This window comes from Harpia harpyja, chromosome 10, assembly GCF_026419915.1.
Source record: "Harpia harpyja isolate bHarHar1 chromosome 10, bHarHar1 primary haplotype, whole genome shotgun sequence".
NCBI classification, from domain to species: Eukaryota; Metazoa; Chordata; class Aves; order Accipitriformes; family Accipitridae; genus Harpia; species Harpia harpyja.
In genome coordinates, this window is record NC_068949.1 from 42623637 (window position 1) to 42641147 (window position 17511).

Genomic DNA, 17511 nt, shown 5'->3' on the forward strand with positions numbered 1-17511 from the left:
GCTATTCTGTTTTTTACATGGTAGAGAGCGTTGTTGTCTCTGAGCTTGTAGTTCAATTGTACATTCAGGCTTTGGTGCCCTTACTGCACTCCCTGGGGTTGGTGGTGTCACTCGGTTCTCCTTTGGGCACATGCTTAACTCCCAGAAATCACCATGTTGGCAAACATTCGTTCTGCCACTCCCCAGGGGACTTGACTTCTGCAAAGTGATACTTCAGCATATTTGCATTTGACTTTTCTTCATTCCAGCCTGGGCATGTATGGGTTTTCTTTGCTAGCTATTCAGTCGTTGAGCCCACTCATAACTGACCGCAGCATTTTTTTGCTTTGCAGAATTCTTTCAAGTCCTGAGGAGATGCCAGGGTGAATAGTGGGAGTGTTTGCGGGCATCCAGAGCGCTTTCACGCCTCATGCTCATCTTTACCTCTGAGCGATGAACAAGAGTCTGCATTTTTTTCATAACCCCTGCCAAATCTTGGTCCTTTCTTCCGTCCTCCATATGCTGCCTTATTGGCCTGAACAGCCATCTCTTACTTCTTAGTCTGTTTTAGGAGAACCACCAGTTAGCAAAACACCCGCAATTAATCTTATTGAGTTATGCCTAAGAGCAAAACAGAGCTACTGAGCTGCCGCTACCCTTGTGTCGGCAGCTGTTCCCATTTGTGAGACAAGAAAAGACGCATGTGATGTTTCCTCCTCAGCAGCTGGGTTTTGATGTGCCCCTTTGTAGGTCTGACATCGATGCTGCTGGAGGAGGCTGAGGATCTCCCGTAACCCCATCCCTTTTCTATCCTTTTATTTCCTCTCAGGTTGCAAAGAGCCTTGCAGTTCCTCGTAGTGTCTCCTTCTCACTCAGTTAAAACCTAAACCAGGTGAAGCTGCAGGCAGAAAACACTAGGGGCAAAATTGTTTTCCTACTCAGAAGCACGAAGCGTGGAAATCTGGGGTCACTCCACAACGGCCGGTCTCCCCTGACTGGGAGGACGAGAGGCCCTCCTCTTGGGGTTACCTTGTACCAAACAGCTTCCCTGTGGGAAACCTGGTCCTCTTCCTCTCCTCCATGTTCTGGGACAGAAACAGGGACAGGAGGGTTTGGCCAGGTGGACATGCCTGGGGTGTGCAGGAGCTCTGTAGAGTCAGAAGGAAAGATCACGAGTTGTCTCCATCAGGGACCCTTTACTCTTCTCCACCCACACTGGGAGGGGAGAGAAGTTTGTCCATGAAAGACAATTTAAGCCATGGGGATGAAGCAGTCTCATCCCCTGTATTGCGTGCCTTTCAAAGTAGACAGTGTATTTACAAGTGCAAGCAAGGCTTTCATCATCATGGAGTGTCAGCATAGTCAGTATCCATGCTGTAGGCACATGGGCAATTTGGGCATCGCAGGCACTGAACTGACGCAACATTCTCCTATGTGTTTTGCTTAGATCTGTTTCCCTCTAGTTGCTTGTAAATGTGCATGGTTACATTTGTTTTCTGCATGTGGTATGTGATTTGGACAAATAAATGAATACATGGGTCAGTGGGCAGATAGGTGATTATTTTAACATCTGGTGCAAAGAGAAATGTTCCTTTCTTTTATTATTATTCCTAGAGACATGGAGCAGAAGAATCTTCATTGTTTAGTTATGTATCTGTGCAACCTTGAGGCTAGATCCTGATTCCAGCTTATGTCTGGAAAAACCTGGTGGAGTCAGTGTGGATTCATTCACAGGAAATGAGACCTAAGACAGTGGAACGTGGTGGGTGAATTATCCGTCGGGCAGGATAGTGTTTTTGAGGGCAAATAAAGAGGCTCCTGCGATTCCTGAAGTCAGTGCGTTATTTCTGTTTGGTTTACTGCAACGTAACCGACACCACTGCCTTGGGCGGCATGTGTTTCATGGCCAGTAAGAGAAAGCAGCTCAGTCTTTCATGTTCTGTAATGTGCTTGCATTTCCCCCTTCTTCATCTCACAGCCTTGGTATCACTGATACTATGACAGAACATGTTCAGCGCACAGAACTATTAAAAATGTAGCTCAGATGGTGCTGATGGGAGGATGACATCTCCTGAATAATTTATTTTAACTGAAAAGATTTGTAACGCTTAAGTGTTAGCAGAACTCTTCATTTTAACTCTTTATGAGGCGGCTGCTTGTTGTGATTCACTTGTCTGCAGAAAAAGAGGCTTGGCCTGTTCGAGCATGGGTTGGACATCTCTTGTCAGCCAAAGCCACCACCTCCCTCAGGGATTGTCAGACTGTTGGTCATGGTCCTTTGGAGGCTGGAGGAAGGGGATCTCCAGAAGGACTCCACAGGGAAGCTGGAGGTGTTGGAAGAAGCAGTCACTAACAGTTTGATTGCCCCTGCTTTAGGAACAGCGAGCTTTTTCCAGGGTGGAGACTTGAAATAGGCTGTAATTACCGGCTGCAAAATATTTACAGTAAGCAAGGAACGGCTGGCTACCTTAAATTCCTGGCAGCAGCTCAGTTCCTTGGGGGCAATGACTGCAAGTACTTGCTCTCAGGAGTAACTGCTCCCATCCCCCTGTCCAGGGGGGACTAACCGATTTGTTGCTGGTCCAGGGGTTTGCACGGGAGTAGGTGAACCAGAAGGAAGAAGAGCCGTTTGTGTGATTGTAATCCTAACACTTCAGACATTTCTAAAGCATGTTGGAGCCTTGAGAGTACATGGAAATGATGTCTAGGTGGGAAAAGGCGACTTGGAGTATGCTTAGGTCATACTCATGCTTTCCTCAGCACACTGCTTTCATGCCCAGGTCTCCCGTGGTTGAAGGCTGGGTATTTTTGCTCTGCTTTATACATGTTGAAATTGCAATATAGACTAATTGGTTTGTGCAAGGTCACAAAGATATCATTAAGTGTGGGTGCCAAACATAAATCTTTGGATTTTGATTCCAGTGTCTATCATAGGGCTGCCACGACTGCTACGTGGAGCCACGCAGTTACTGCATGGGATACGGCTTTGCAGACCCAAGACTTGGTGCACTGGAAGGAAGGCAGGGCCATTGCTTTCTTGTATATGTTTAGTAGCAACTTTGCGCAGGGGACATCCTTGCACGCAAGCAAGCAACCCAATTTTCCAAATTGGTGCTGGCAGAAATCCAATCATGAGGCAGAGATCAGCTCTAGGGTTTTTCATCGGTTATATTCTTGGTATTGGTGTTAGAAAGGCCAAGATCATTTCTGTGATGATTATCTAAGAGGTCTCTTCCTCCTTCTTTTGTTTACATACAAGACGTTACACACAAAGAGGCAAATCCTGCCTCAGCTGTGTGGGACCGGTTCCTGCTCAAGTCAAAGGAAGCTGCTCACGGATGGTAGAGAGCAGAATTTGGCCCATACTTTATGGACAAATTTATCACTGAAATTGCTGTGACCACACTGTGTGCCCCACAGACGACTGCTCCAGCCCAGAAGGGCTCAGTGCTGATTCACAAACAACTTCTTCCTGCTCTCTCACTCTTCTTCCTCTGATTTCTGGTCTTGTCGCTTGTGGGATTATTTCATTGCCCTTCAGTAATTCCTCCAGGCTCCCACCAAAACCGAGTTTAACAGTTTAGATAAGACATAGTCTGTGCTTGAAGAACACAAAATCTGTATTGGGGAGAGGGAATGGAAAGACAGAAATCCTGCTATCTCTGGGTTACAGATGAGGCCTTGTGACATAGAAGATGAAGCTCTGATGTTCTTGAAGTTGGTGCCAAAACCCATTTATGACTCCTAGCTGGCCAGGGCATCGTCCCAAACAGTTTGTGACTGATCCATCCTCCGGCCCCTGCTTTATGGCTTGGCTGCATATTCATCCATCACTCTGAATCTTATCCCCACTTAATCTTGAAGGGGCTGGAACCACCTCACTCTTCTATATCTGACTTTTTCATAATGAAGTTTCAAAGTGCTCACACAAAGGAGCAAAGTATTTTTATTCTCATGTTTCAGCTGGGGAAACCAATACACGGAAAGGCAAAGTGATGTACCTGAGGTCACGCACCAGGCCACTGTCAGAGGCAAGAGCAGGTTCTCCATGTCCTCCATTCCTTCCCAGCCTCTTTCATAAACCCAAACAGCAATAAAATGAAACAGAGGTTCATACCAGGAAAAATGAGATTTGGAGCTGCGTCAACTCAGGATCAACCGTGGAATCACTGTGGCTCAGTGGAAACCCTGGAGTTAATGACCTCTGCAAAATTGATACATTTTTGCATAACTAAATTCCAAGAAATAATTAAATCCCTCTTAATTATCCAGACAGAAACTAGTAGGAGAGAAGAGCCGGAGTCTTTAGGTCAGATTCATCTTAATCCATCACCAGGCCTAGCAAAAATTTGTCTTATGAATAAATATACCCTATAAATTGGTCCAATAAATTGTTCCTATTGAAATAAGTTGTCTTCCTGCTTTATGTATCATTTTAAAGGAAGACAATTGAATATGAATTTTCTTCATCTACAGAGAAACAGACATTCAAAATGAGTAACATTAATGCTAATGCATATATGTGTCAGTGTGTATCCGTATTTTGGGGATGGTGCTGTCATCTGTGTAGGGGATGTTAGACTGAGACTGATTGACTTTTCAATAGCCGTTGGACTGGAGACCAATACTGCTCTCCAACCTGGGGAAAATTCTCCTCAATTCCAGTTTCTTTGTGCGTTAGCAATTACTTTCAAATGTTTAAAACACAACAGCAGTTGCCAAAATCTGTGTTGCCTCCCAAGGAAATGCTCTTAATTTCTTTGGGTTTAGATTCCAAATACGCAGCTAAACTAAGCTTGATGATAGCTAAAGTTTGGTTTTAGGCAGATTGTGAGTCCCCGCACAAAGTTAGTGCCTGGAATACGCACGCAGCTGTGACCATACTGGGGCTATGTCTATGGAAATGTAAAAATATTAGTCTTAAAAGAGATTAATCTTTTTCACATTTCCTGCTATGGTTGGAGGTGATTTTCACATTGTTTTGTTCTTGGCTGTCTCAGTGCTTTGAGTCCTCCTGCCTGAGAATCTCTCCTTGCAGTGATTTTACAGCCTCATTTATTATGTACACATGAAAAATGGTTGGTTGAGTAAGAGGTTTCTTGGTTTCAACCAGAAAAGAAGTATATAAAGTGACTAGAAAGTGGCTTTTATAAAGAAAGGCTCATATAAACCATGAAAGCAACCAGAAGGGTCTCTGAATGAGATATAAAGGGACTTGCTGTGAGCAGAAGTAAACTGAAACTGGGTCTTCCTCTTTGATTTTAAAACTTCACGTTTTAATACCTGTGAAATACAAGTGCCCGTACGCACCAAACTGGCTCTGCAAGCTTCCCGCTACCTTTTTTACAGCACAGTGTGCAGTCTCGGGGTTGCATAAAGTTGTCAGATGCACGAGGGTGTTTCTTGCAGCCCTGTCCCTGCAGCAGTGATGACACATTGCTTAGACTGGAAAGTGAAGGAGAATATTGCATTGCTTCAAAACCGTAAGGAGAGGGTTATAAAATTATCATGCCTGTAAATTCCAGATGTGAACCATATGATTGCAAAGCCCTTCTCTCTGTCCTTGTTTAAATTGACTTTCTGCTAAGCCTCCTCCACATCTGTCTGCCCTGAAAGTGCAGTTTTCCCTGTGCTCAATCACATGCACAGTGTACACCTTGTGCTGGGACTAAAAGGTCTTTTGAAAAAAACATTATGCAGCTGATGAAGTGTTTGCTCAGGATTAGGTGCCATGGTTAATATAAGCATTAAAAAGTGTCTCTGGCCACTGTCCTGTCTCAACGGCCTCGTATTTCCTCTCTTCTGAAGACGGATGTTCATCTGGTTTGAGTGGCTTTTGTCCTATTCACTGGGCACAAAAAAAAAAAAAGGAATACTAGGCTTTTAAAGATGGAAAGTTATGCAGTAGTGCTAAATATATCAGTATTTCTTGGACCTGGACTTACCAGGATACGCTGTTCCAGCAGCACTTCCAGCACAAACGCAAAAGAGGCAAGTCTGCTTTTAAGCACTTTGGGGTTTTGTTCTGAAATAGGGAGGTATATACACGTGTAAGGGTGGTGGCTTTGGGAAAGCCGGAGTGCAGGGCTGCGTTTGGGGATTCTGCCTCTCTGCTGTTGGGTTGAGCCTGTGCGAGGCATTTGGACGTGTGTCCTCTTCCCGAGAACGATCAAGTTACACGCCTTGAGCTTTGCCATAGTAGCAGAGGAAGGGAGAGTACAAAGGTTATGGAAAACAAAACATTAATTTTCTTGACCAGCTGTGTTACAAGCAAAGTGCAGCTTATTTATACCCACGGCATGCCGTTCATAAATCAGGCCTGCTCTCCAGCAACGCATTTAATGAGAACTATTAAATGATTTCATGATGTACTCATCGTTACCATCTGATAAAAACCAGCGCTCCCTCCGAGGACCAGGACTTTTCAATCGCAGCTTTTTATGCTCAGGGAAGGAGGTGCGGGGGAAACAAAGCCCTCGGCAGCGTCAGACGTGTTCTGCAAACGTCTCTGCGGGCACATTGTGTCGGGAGGATTGATCGCTCGCTCAGACCGAGCTCGGAGTCTTGCGGCTTTTAATTAGGGAGATGGGCCAGTGACGTGAATAGCCCTTTGGTTTTATGTTATACCCTTCACGTAGAAAATACCCGATTCTGATCTCGCCTCCGTCCGCCGGCGTAAATCACGGCATTGCCAGCTGAGGTGGGTGTCACTCCCGGGGGGTGCCTGAGGCTGGACCCCAGCCCGCAGCACACGGGGAAGCCGGGAAGCTCCAAGGCATCCACGCACGGGCCCTGCCCGTCACCCGTGCTTGCAGAAACGGGACCCGTTAGCTAATTTGCGTTAAGCGACTTCGAGCCGAACGGACGGAACCCGATGCAACGTGGCATCCAGGAGGCTCCCCGGAGGTTTGGGGCTGCGCAGAGGACCCCCAGGGCTTGTCCCCACGGGAGGGCACGAGCGCAGCGAGGGGTCGGGGGCACAGATCTATATCTACAGCCCTCTGGACCCCCGCCAAGATTTCCAAGCTGGCGAGGCCGGAGCCGATGGCTGCGCAGAAGCCTGCGAGGGCTCCTTTGTCAGGGGCATACCCAAGCATTAAAATCACGGGGATGGTTAATTTATGTGAGAAGGTTTTCTATGAATCAATGGGGAGGGCACTGCTGCCCAGAGGCTTGCCCCTCTCGAAGTGTTTAATTGCTAATCAGAGGCTGGATTCAGCAGCTCCCATTCTCTGACACTTTCTGTCAATAAAACTGGAGAGGCTTACGCTTTATAACAAAGATGTTTATCTTGCCCGAATTTGTGGGAAGCTCTAGGAGGCTGTCGTTTCTTACTGCATAGCTTTAATGGGGTAAACAGTTGCTGTTACGTAGTTTCCAGCCAGATTTTCTGAATGGGGGCTGGGAGGACGATGCCTTAATTAATCCTTTGGGAAAGTAGTTGGGATTCTGGCTTCTTGTTTTGGGTTTGTATCTAAATAGCATCTCCCAGATTCAGAGTAGCGACACTCGGGTCCAAATGGCACCTTGCATTTCTGCGTCTCTCTGATGGGTAATTTTTCTTGCTCCTTCAAGAGAACTGAGCCATTATCCCAAGTGAAGTTGTTGTGGCCAGCCCCTGATGCCTCTGCCAGTATGCCAGGGCATCAGCAGTCTACGAATATGTGCAGGCCAGCTGAAACTATGTTTTATTCCTCCTGTGAAGTAATGCATGGTAATGACTACTGGGTAGTTGGTATAAAAGTCTCAAGAGATTAGAGTAAACTGAAAAGAGAAGGTCTCTGTACACGTGTTGGCTGCTTTTGGCAGGGGCTGTTGAATTTAGCTTAGGAAGGTACCAAACGTTCATTTTTCTACCTGTTCTTAATCAGGCTGCCAGTCTCGATACAGCAGCCGTCTGGAGGACAGCCTTCAGGAAAGTGAGACGGTCCCTGCGTAGCACAGTCCCCGCAGGCAGCGGGTGCAGGGGGGCTGCTGAGGGGCTGGGGTTGGGGACCCGGGTGCCGGCAGCCCTGCGGTGCTCAGCCCTCCCGGTGCCCCGCTCCGGAGGGACCCCGGCAGCGGCGGTGCTGGAGGTTGGGCTGGGGGCTGGCTCACCGCCGGTTCCAGCTCGCAGCTGTGCTTGCGTTTTACAGCCTCGTTTAGGGCTTATCACGTGGGTGGGTTTCCCTTGCGTTGTCTTCTGGAAGCCTACCAGGCTTGGAGAGCGAATGAGCTGGGTTGCTTTAGCTACACGGGAATGGAGAGATTGTTCTATTGATTTCCAGCCCCCCCCCACCAAAGAAGGCAGTGTCCTTTCTTGGGGAGGACACAGCTGTTATTAAAATCGTGTGTGTGAATGGCAACATGGTTTAGCATTAACTTAAGGCTCGTCTTCAGCAGCAAATAATTTTCAGTAGAGCATGATTTCACCATAGTATTTACTATGATCTGCTGATAATTACCTGAGAACCCCAGTTTAAATCTTAATTAAACATTTTTCACGCCCTTTTTCATATTAGTTGGTTTCTTGGAGTTTCCAGAGCTTCAGTATTCTCTGAGCTGTATTCGCAGGGTTAGCTGCAAAAGCACAAAAAGTCTTTGTCTGGAGTCAGTATGCTGACATGTGAAAGACTGCCATAGGATACAAGCTACCATAAAGGCTAATGAGTTGAAATCAGATTACAGTGATGCAGGCAGAGTTAGCTTCAGAAACTGTAAGTGGTTGCAGGCTGGATGGAAAGCTTTTCCGAAGTGCTTAGTCCTAGGCAGAAGATAAAGGTCTTCCAGCAAACCTGGCTGGAGCATCACTAGCACATCATTTTACTTCTAAAGGCTGGACAAGTGACTTCCAGAGTTAGGGAATATAGTGCAGTTGCTGGAGCCAGGACTCAGGCAGATGCCATTCAAAGTCAGAGTTTGCGGATTGCCTCTAGCAATTATCCGCAGTTATGTTTTGTAATTTTAATTTTGCAGAATGTCCCACATTGTTTGTAACTAGAGTTAAAACCAGGGGCACAACAGAGACAGCTGCCCTCCCAAGCCACATGCCTGTTTTTTCCTTTGGTTTTTTTTTTGTTTGCTTGTTTGTTGTGTAAGATTTTAGGGCTGGCTCATCCTAACCTGGTTGCCATTCACCCAAATTTTTCTCCTGTAAATAACCTCTCTTCACCTTGCGGGTGTTACATGCTGTGGGTCCCATCAGGTGGGAAACAGCATGTGCCGGCCCCGGTGTCCTTGCCTGTGGTACCTCGGGAGCTTGTCTGACCTTACTTAATATTAATGAATAATCAAGTATAGGTAACTACCAACCAAATCGTATCAGAGTCCATATCAAAAGCACGTTATCTAGAAATCCAGGGCTCTGAGTGCAGGCATGTGGCAAATACACACCCATGGGGCACCCAGGAATGGCAACCCAGTACTGCCCAAGGGAGAAGTGTCAAGCGAATATCGTCTCCACGCTAAAAGCGATGTACTTGTGGAAGCCTGAAGTCCACATCCGCCTAGAGTTCGTTTTAGTGATGTTAAATTGGGCAAAAAGTAGAAGTATAAAAAAGGGGGGTTGGTAGCAAAAGAATGAAGGCAGATGCAGAGCACAGGAAAATATTCCTACACCAGAATACCCAAAGTAACCAAGAGACCTCCTAAATGTTGGAGAAAACTCAGCTTATCCTTCTGGTAACTTCAGAGGGCTATTTTAAGATATAGATGTTTTTACTTTGTTTTTTCCTCAGTGTTGTAGATCTCCATAAGGGAAGGTTGGAAAATGACTTCTTGAAGCGTAACCAAAGTGAAGGGTCATGCGGGTGGCAGCTGCCAGACCTGTGGGTTTTAGGATTTGCACAGCCTGCGGGTTTTAGCCTCCTCTTTGGAAGCTAAATCAATATTTTGTTAGGTTTTGCAGAAGAAGGACGCCTAGGTAGCTTTTTTTCAGTGCTTTTTCTTCATGCTGAGATACTTCAGCCTGGGTTGGAGTTAGCACTCTTCCTCGGGATTTACCTGCTCTTGTGACCCATAAGAGGATTTCACACCTGACTTTACAGAGCAGCGAAGCTGGCCACTGGACTTTGTTAGGAGTCAGGGCTCAGACTTTGAGGGGACGTGGAGGAAAGCATGCTCCTACCAGTGCCTCCCCACAGGCACCAGGTTGTAGCTCTTCTGGGGGCACACGTGCATCTTCTCGGGCATTTTTTTCAAGCGATGTTATAAAATCCTAGAGGATGTATAAGGTGGACACTGGTGGGGTTTGAAGGTTGGAGGAAACGCCTTGTGTTTGGGAGTGAAAAATTTTTGTGCGTGTATTTGTATATGGATATTGTTCAGCTGCAAACAAGGAGGGTTGATGGATACGTCCTGTCCCACTGTGTATTAGATCACTACAGGACATCTTTAACCTGTACTGGCTAATTATTAAATTCAGATATATGCAGTCATAAAACCTGCAGAGTATTGCATGTGTAGTCAGCAACTCGGAACAGCTTACACCAAACATGTGCGATATTCTTAAATGTTCATTGCTTTCTCAAGACATGCCCATTTGTATGGACTTTGGACAACGCCAGGCTGCCCTGCTATTTCCATCCAGCGTGAATGTATGAAATGGGAGTGAGCTGCATAAACAGGTCTGGAGGAAGGTTTTCCACTAGCTGCAGGTAGTAATTTATGGTGGGAAAGCAACAGGCAGTTAAACCCCTTACATTGCTGAGCATTAATGTATGGTGCTGTAAGTTAGAACATTTCCATTAATGTTTTACTTAATGAAGATGAAGTCTCTCTCTTTATGATCTAGTGAAGTCCTTTCCACACAAGGCTTGAGTGGTTTGTTTCAAAAATTTCTTTATTATACTTACATACCCACATAGCACAAACACACCAAGCCTACATTTCATGCTACTGCTTCATTGTAGGCTGGGAAAAAACAGCAGAAAGGATTGATTAGCCCTCCACAGATTGCTCTGTGCTGTCCTGCATGCAGTTTGAAAGGGATTGGGTTTGTTGGGTTATTTTTAATTTCATAGACAAATATCTTCACCCTAAGATGCCTTGCAAGAATTTAGCAATATGTGCAGAGAATACAGTCTTCTTGGCTGTTCCACCTCCAGTACAAAGTGATCCTTTGAAGTATTTTAAGTAGTAGATTTTCTCAAAGGTATCAAGCATGCTATGTAAATAAACTTCATTTCAAGCCAGGTTGGGTTACAGAAGCAGCTGGTCCACAGCTAAAACCAGTATTATGGGCCTTTCATTCTCTAAAGGTTTACTCTTCACTTGAAGCTGATGCAAAGGGAGGAAACTAGTCTCCATAGAAATGCTCAGATAAAAGCAAATACTACAGATACCAAGAAGGTAAAGCAGTCTCCATGCTGCTGTTCCTGTTTATTTGCGTTTTCTCCTCCTCTGCTTTAAAACTGTAAGTCTTTTTTATTGATTTAATATTTAAGAAATGTACCAAGTTCCGTCTGATCCTAAGAAATACTACGTACTGTCCCTAAGCAAGTAATACAGCAGTGGAAACTGAGCTGCTGCAGTAGCCTTACTGGTGCTTTGAGGCCATCATTAGAAATGCAGTTGTGTGCTCTCCCATGACTTGCAGACTCTTTCAGAGTTCCCTTGGGAGAGGTCAAATACCTGCAATGGAAAAATCCTGCATCGTGCGTTGCACTGGAAGTGAAGGTATCATTCCCCCTGGGCCCCCCTTTCATTCACAGCTCTTCTGGGCACCTTGCGCAGCCTGATTGTTGGCTTCTAGGTCTTGGAGCTCGTGAAGAACTGACTCGGAAACCATCTTAGCCTTACGAGGATGAATGTGGCAGGGTCTGAAAACAAAGAGATGGTGGTGCCTGGTGCCATTGTTCTGAGCGTGCTAGGTGCGGTACCAAACTCATAATGTCGGAGTCTGGATGATGTTGTGGTTTTAGGCTGTGGTTTGCATGTGTGAATAACAGCCAGCAATAAACTGCTATGGGAAGTATCTAGTCAGTCACACACAACCTAAGTGAAAGAAGCTATTTGGAGGTGACCCCAGTATTTATTAGCCATTATATTTATGAAAGTGGCGGCCGGCCAGGGACCAATGGAGAAGATGGTGCAGGAGGCTGTGCAAGTTCAGCACAGGACGCAGACCTTACTGTGCAGAGCTTACAAGGTGCAACACCCCGAGCTGAAACCAAGCGTCCCGAATGCTTTACTGCTCAAACCCTAGTATTCATTAGTCAGTTGTTTCAAACTCAGGATTATTTATTTGACAACGTAGAGCAAAATCCCTGTTGACTTGACTGGCACTAGGTATTTGACAAAACTCTTGGAAGACTTCAGCAGGGCCAGGGGTTCATGCTGAGTCTGCACTAAGCGTGTGCTGTACAGCACACAGCAAGTCGGACACACCAGCAACCTTCATCTGAGGAGCTGTAACTCAAAGCTGGAAGGAAGTGGGTATAAACCTTGGACTATTCTCCTGGTCCAAGCAGAGGGCTGAGCGCCAGGAGCACTGGGGATTTAATCCTTACACTAACAATGTTAGTTTAGCATACTTTCCATAATCCATTCTTAAGCACAAACATAGACGTGGTTTGACACCTTGAAAAATGTGCTAGCTAGCTTTCCTCAGCCCAGCGCTTCCTCCCATGTTCTGCCTGATGAGAGGACCAGGTGGAAGAGAGCCAGGAGGAGAAGGAAGATGCCGCGGCCGTCCCTGCTGCCTCCCTGCGCAGCTGCAGTAAGTGTGTTTCCAGGGAAGCGGTGCTGCACGTTTCCTGCTACGCTGCTGAAGAGCTTGAGATACTTGGATGAAGCACGGTCCATAAATGCAGCATGTCATCATTCTTTGAACAGCTTCCCATCTTTGTGAACGTAACCAACAGAGGACATCCTGCATTTCTCTGGAGGGAGGTAGCCTAGCCTCAGATCTCCAGTGCCAATTAAAAAAGAAAAGGGATCCAATGTGGGCTTCCTATTGCTGATCTATGCAAGATTGTATTGTTTTCTGTTGGATTTAGGAGCTCGTTCCCCAACGGCCCCATACAGTAGCCCAGAGGCTGCAGGCACTGGCACAAGGCTTACTTCATTACTCATTCAGCTGCCAGGCAGGCCTGGTTTTCTCATCGCTGAAACAAAACAAAAAGCAAAGCTGCTGATCAGCTCCGTCACTTCGGGCAGCTGATGCAGGCTCTGAAAAATAAATAGCTCTGTGGGCTGCCACCTTTGGGGAGTCATATGCCAGAGGACCAGAAGGAGCTGCTGTCTGGGTGATGTGCATGGAGCCATTTTCCTTACTCATGCAATCCCCGCTTTTATAACAGCCAGTGGCAGAGGCTGGAAAGAGTTCAGAATAATCCATGGAAATGTATTATTTAAAAGAAGAAAATGATGTTGTAGTAGAAGTTCAACACCATTCCCTTTCCTTATATCAGTTAATAGCATGAGTACGTTTAGAAACAGGTGGGTTCCTGACATCCTTGAGTGTAATGAGGTCAGATCTAATATTCCTATCTGGTCTGGGAGGAGAAGTCAGACAGTGACACCGTGGAGCGGTCCTGCTGTGCCAGGGTTGCTGTGGGACCATGGCATTGCCTTGTCTGGGCTGAGCAACTTTGCAGCCAAAGTTGTAGAGCGTGCCTTAATTTTCCAGTGTAGGTGCTTTTTTGGCTTCTCACATGAGAAAGGTTTTGGAGCAGGGAGGTACTGGTTCCCAACACGTGCATGAATAGGCTGTTCCTGCCCTTTGGAAGGAGAAGTGGGTGCATGCGTGTCTGTCTGCTTGGGTTTCCTGGGAGTGGCACAGGTATCTCATAGTTTCATTCTCGTTTAAAATTAAGACTGATTTAGCGAGCACCATCTGAAGACAAATATTATTCTCCTTAGGATAGCTCCAATTCTTGTTTGGTGAGAAAGAGTCTTTTAATGCTGTATCTTTGAGTGTCTTGTTTAGAGGGTTACATTATCAGTGCAAATTTGGCCTAATACTTTTTAAATTAAACTTCTCCAAACAGCATTTGAAATCTTAAATTAAGACTTCTTTCTTTTATAATCTGCAAAGCTCCTTTCTTGCTAGTATCTGGATCTGCCAGAGTTCTGCAACTTAAATCTCCATGCGATGCTTTGCAAATGCAGAAGCCGGCGTTCATTTTACACATATGGATTTTGTAAGCAATGTATTAAAGGAAAGCAATGAAATATTCTCTTAGGTTAAGGTCTTTAAAAGTGCCTATCAGAGTAAAATGCCTGAGCGTCACTGAGCTTCAAATTCAGCCCTTGAAATTAATCTTTCCCACTCTTGTGTAATATTAAGTCCCATTAATAGCTAATGCATCAGTTGCTTTTAAGATGCACATCTGTTTGTATATATGCACAAAGAAAATATTTACGTCCAAATTCTTTCTCAGGGGCATTTAAAATTATTTTCTACTGAATTGAGTAAGGTCATTTGGCAAAGCCATGCAGGTCATCAGTAATTAATCCAAGCAGGCAGAGTTGAGTCTCACAGTGCTTGCAAACACCCTGTTAGACTGGATAGTTTGGCAAAGCAGGGGCAGTTCTCAGGTTTTCTCAGCAAACAGCGAATGTGCATTTAACTTTTGAGGGGGAGAGGGAGACTTGCTTTTATTGAAAACAGCTGTGCTCTACTTGCATTGCAGAACTAGGTGCATCCATATGTACAGTGCAGAGCTTCTGATCCCCCAGTCCACCCCCATCCAGCCTGGGGGCCATTGCACTTACACAAACACGCCTGGCATATATGGTTTGTTTCTACCATGTGCTGTCTGCAGTAACGCAAGAGGTAGCATTTATCTCGGTTAACTTTATCTAAACTTTATCTAAAAGTTAGACCAGATTCTTTACACCTAACCCTGGCTGTTGAAGAACTGGTTCTGCACTATGAGCTCGTCATCTGTTTTAAATAGAGTCAGTAGGAAAAAAAATCATCTCTTCCAGAGGATATTTCCTATCCAGACTCGTTATCTAAGAAGATAGAATGAACATGGGATGAATACTCTTCCCTTTCCCCTCAGAGGGATCTGTCTGTCCTGAGGAGGAGGCTCCTGAAGAGATTCAGGTGACCAGCCTGGGGACAGCATCTTGCTTTTGGATAGACAACGCTGGTGAAATGGGTCTGGGCCGGCATGACAAGGGAAACCCAGGTGACCAAGGGGTGAATATATACCTCTGCGGAGGCAGAAGCATTTTGTGTTCTCAAAAGTTTATCTGTTTCCTCTAGCTGTATCGGTTGGCCTAACAGAGTATGTTGCACAGATATTACCAATACACACCCTCACAGCATGAGATGAATTAAAATGGTTTCCACGAGGCTGAGGATGGCAGTCATGAATGCAGTAACCCCTTTCCACCTGAGTCTTCTCTGAGGAGTCCGATCAAGTATCCATCATCCCAAGCACGGAGCAAGACTGGCTTTTGAGCCATGATGTCTTAACCTTTGGATTCAGGGGTGGATGGGACCGCAGCAGGTCCCAGCTCAGAGCCCATACGATGCCTTCAGCGTGGGCAGAGAAGAAGGGACCAGAGCTCTGTGTGGCAGAAGGGGCCGGTTAGGGTCTCACCATCCTGATGGCCACCAGGTTCCAGCTCTCCCTGCAACACCAGCTGTCCCCAGGCCACGTGTGTTCAGGGACAAGGCGGCTGGGAACCCGTCTAAAACCAGAACAGGCGTGTGTGCTGCTCCCTCTCCTCCACTGTAACGCTGGTACAAACGCTTTTAATGCCTGGCCCCTGGTGAACTGCTTTTTTTACAAGACGAGTGAGATCTGCAGTTTTGACAAGGAAAATTGCTGCCCAGATGCCTGAACACCAGTGCTCTGCTTGTTTAAATATTTGTTCAAACCAGCTTGACTTTCCAGTGCATTTTTGCATGAGGGGTGTTGGAGGTGGTAGAAATAAGTTAGTTCTAGTAAAATCTCATGCTCTGGTGTAATCACATGAGAGTATTTAGCCAACAGTACCCTCTGTCCCAATGGCAGCACTTTGCATCATGTCTCCCCATCACTGTCCTGCATTTCTTCATGCCTGTTTCTTACTTAAGATGAATCTGTATATGTCCTATCGACAGCCCATACAAAGACTTTCAGGACCTTTAATCTCCAAAGCTCTTAATCGGGCATGTTCACATGTGCTGTATTTCCTGAGAGAGAAAATAAATAGGGATGGGTGGAGGAAAACAACTGCCTGCATCATCTGCTTCCTCAGCGTTGTATGTTCAACGGCTGGTTGGTGTGGTATATCCTGCAGAAATGGCAGGAATTGGGATTATTCAAGGGATAATTTACAACCGGTGTGAGTAAAGGTCATGCCCGTGAAGAGAAGTATTGAAAATATTTGTGTTGATCCTCTCCCAAGCTTTATATGTAATATCCACCGAAGTTTGCCACTGCCAGCCTCCAGTTTGTGATCTGTCCTGGTCACCTCCACTCCTTTTACTTCTGTATTTTGATGAAGCCCCGCTTGCTCTCCCTGAACCTGCAGTTATGATCACCATTTCTGATCTCCTCCTTGCTCCTTGGTGTGATGTCCTCCATCAGATCTCAGCGCTGCAAGTGCCAGTTTAAAAAGACCTGGTGGAAGACCTGGCAGAGCAAACTGCAGCAGGGACACCAAGCACTCCCCCATACACCTATTTTAGCCCTACCAGTACTCTCAGCATCTTCTTCTAAGCAGTTATTTCTGGAATTGTGTCTCTGAGCTCATTAGTTAGAGCATCACCGTGCAGCCAACTGATTAGAAATGAACAAATTACTACAACACTGCAAATTAAATTTTCAGCACAGGTACATTTGAAAAGTACGAGTGTTCACCCCAGGAAGTACCTTGAAATGCAGAAAAGCAAAGATCTAGGGAATGTTTGCTAGCATTTGCCAAGGTGGTTTGGGTTTTTTAGGTAATTTATGCGGGAAGATAACTCCCTATCCCCTCAATCTTAGTATTTTCCTGTATGTTGAGGTATATTGCCTGGAGAAGTGTTGTACCTAAGCCGGTTTATTCCGCTCAGTTAAAACTGTAGCAGTTTAACATAAACAGGAACGATTAAGAGGCAAGCCCACAGACTTCCTTCAGGTGTTAGCAAACAATTTGGCTGTTAATTTCTACCTGTTTGTGGATGCTTGAATTTAAATGAGTCGCAATTAAACACAATTAGCTGTGTGTGCAGTTCTGGGAGGCAAGAGAAGAGCAGTGGAGGATGCTGGTTTGCTCTGTCACGGGTTTGCTTTCCTGGAGCTCTTGCAGGTGTGTTGGCCAGGAGGAATTGGCATGGCAAGGTTGTCTCTAGAGGCCACCGACTTCTGCAGCAATGTAGAAGGCATCCTTGGCTGCGTGGCTTGTGGTTAGGAGTTTCTGTGGATGGTGTCCACCTCTCCGAGCAAAAGCATCTTCCCAAACGATGGCAGCAAAGCAAAGGAAGGTGCTAGTTGCTTCGTGAGGACAACCTTCTGCTCTGGTCACACACACCATCACAGCAGCTCTCCAAAATCTGGGTTTTTAACCACAAAAGTCTCTCTTCCTATTCCAGGGAGATCTGTCTGTGACAGAAGATACGGGGTCCAG

General features: G+C 45.8%; 1 protein-coding gene across 2 annotated transcripts in view; it reads left to right on the forward strand.

The window, feature by feature from the left end:
• The window catches only part of LHPP (phospholysine phosphohistidine inorganic pyrophosphate phosphatase), a 90741-nt gene that overhangs the window by 66263 nt on the left and 6967 nt on the right, over positions 1-17511 (forward strand). The gene's annotated exons all lie outside the window — the stretch shown is intronic.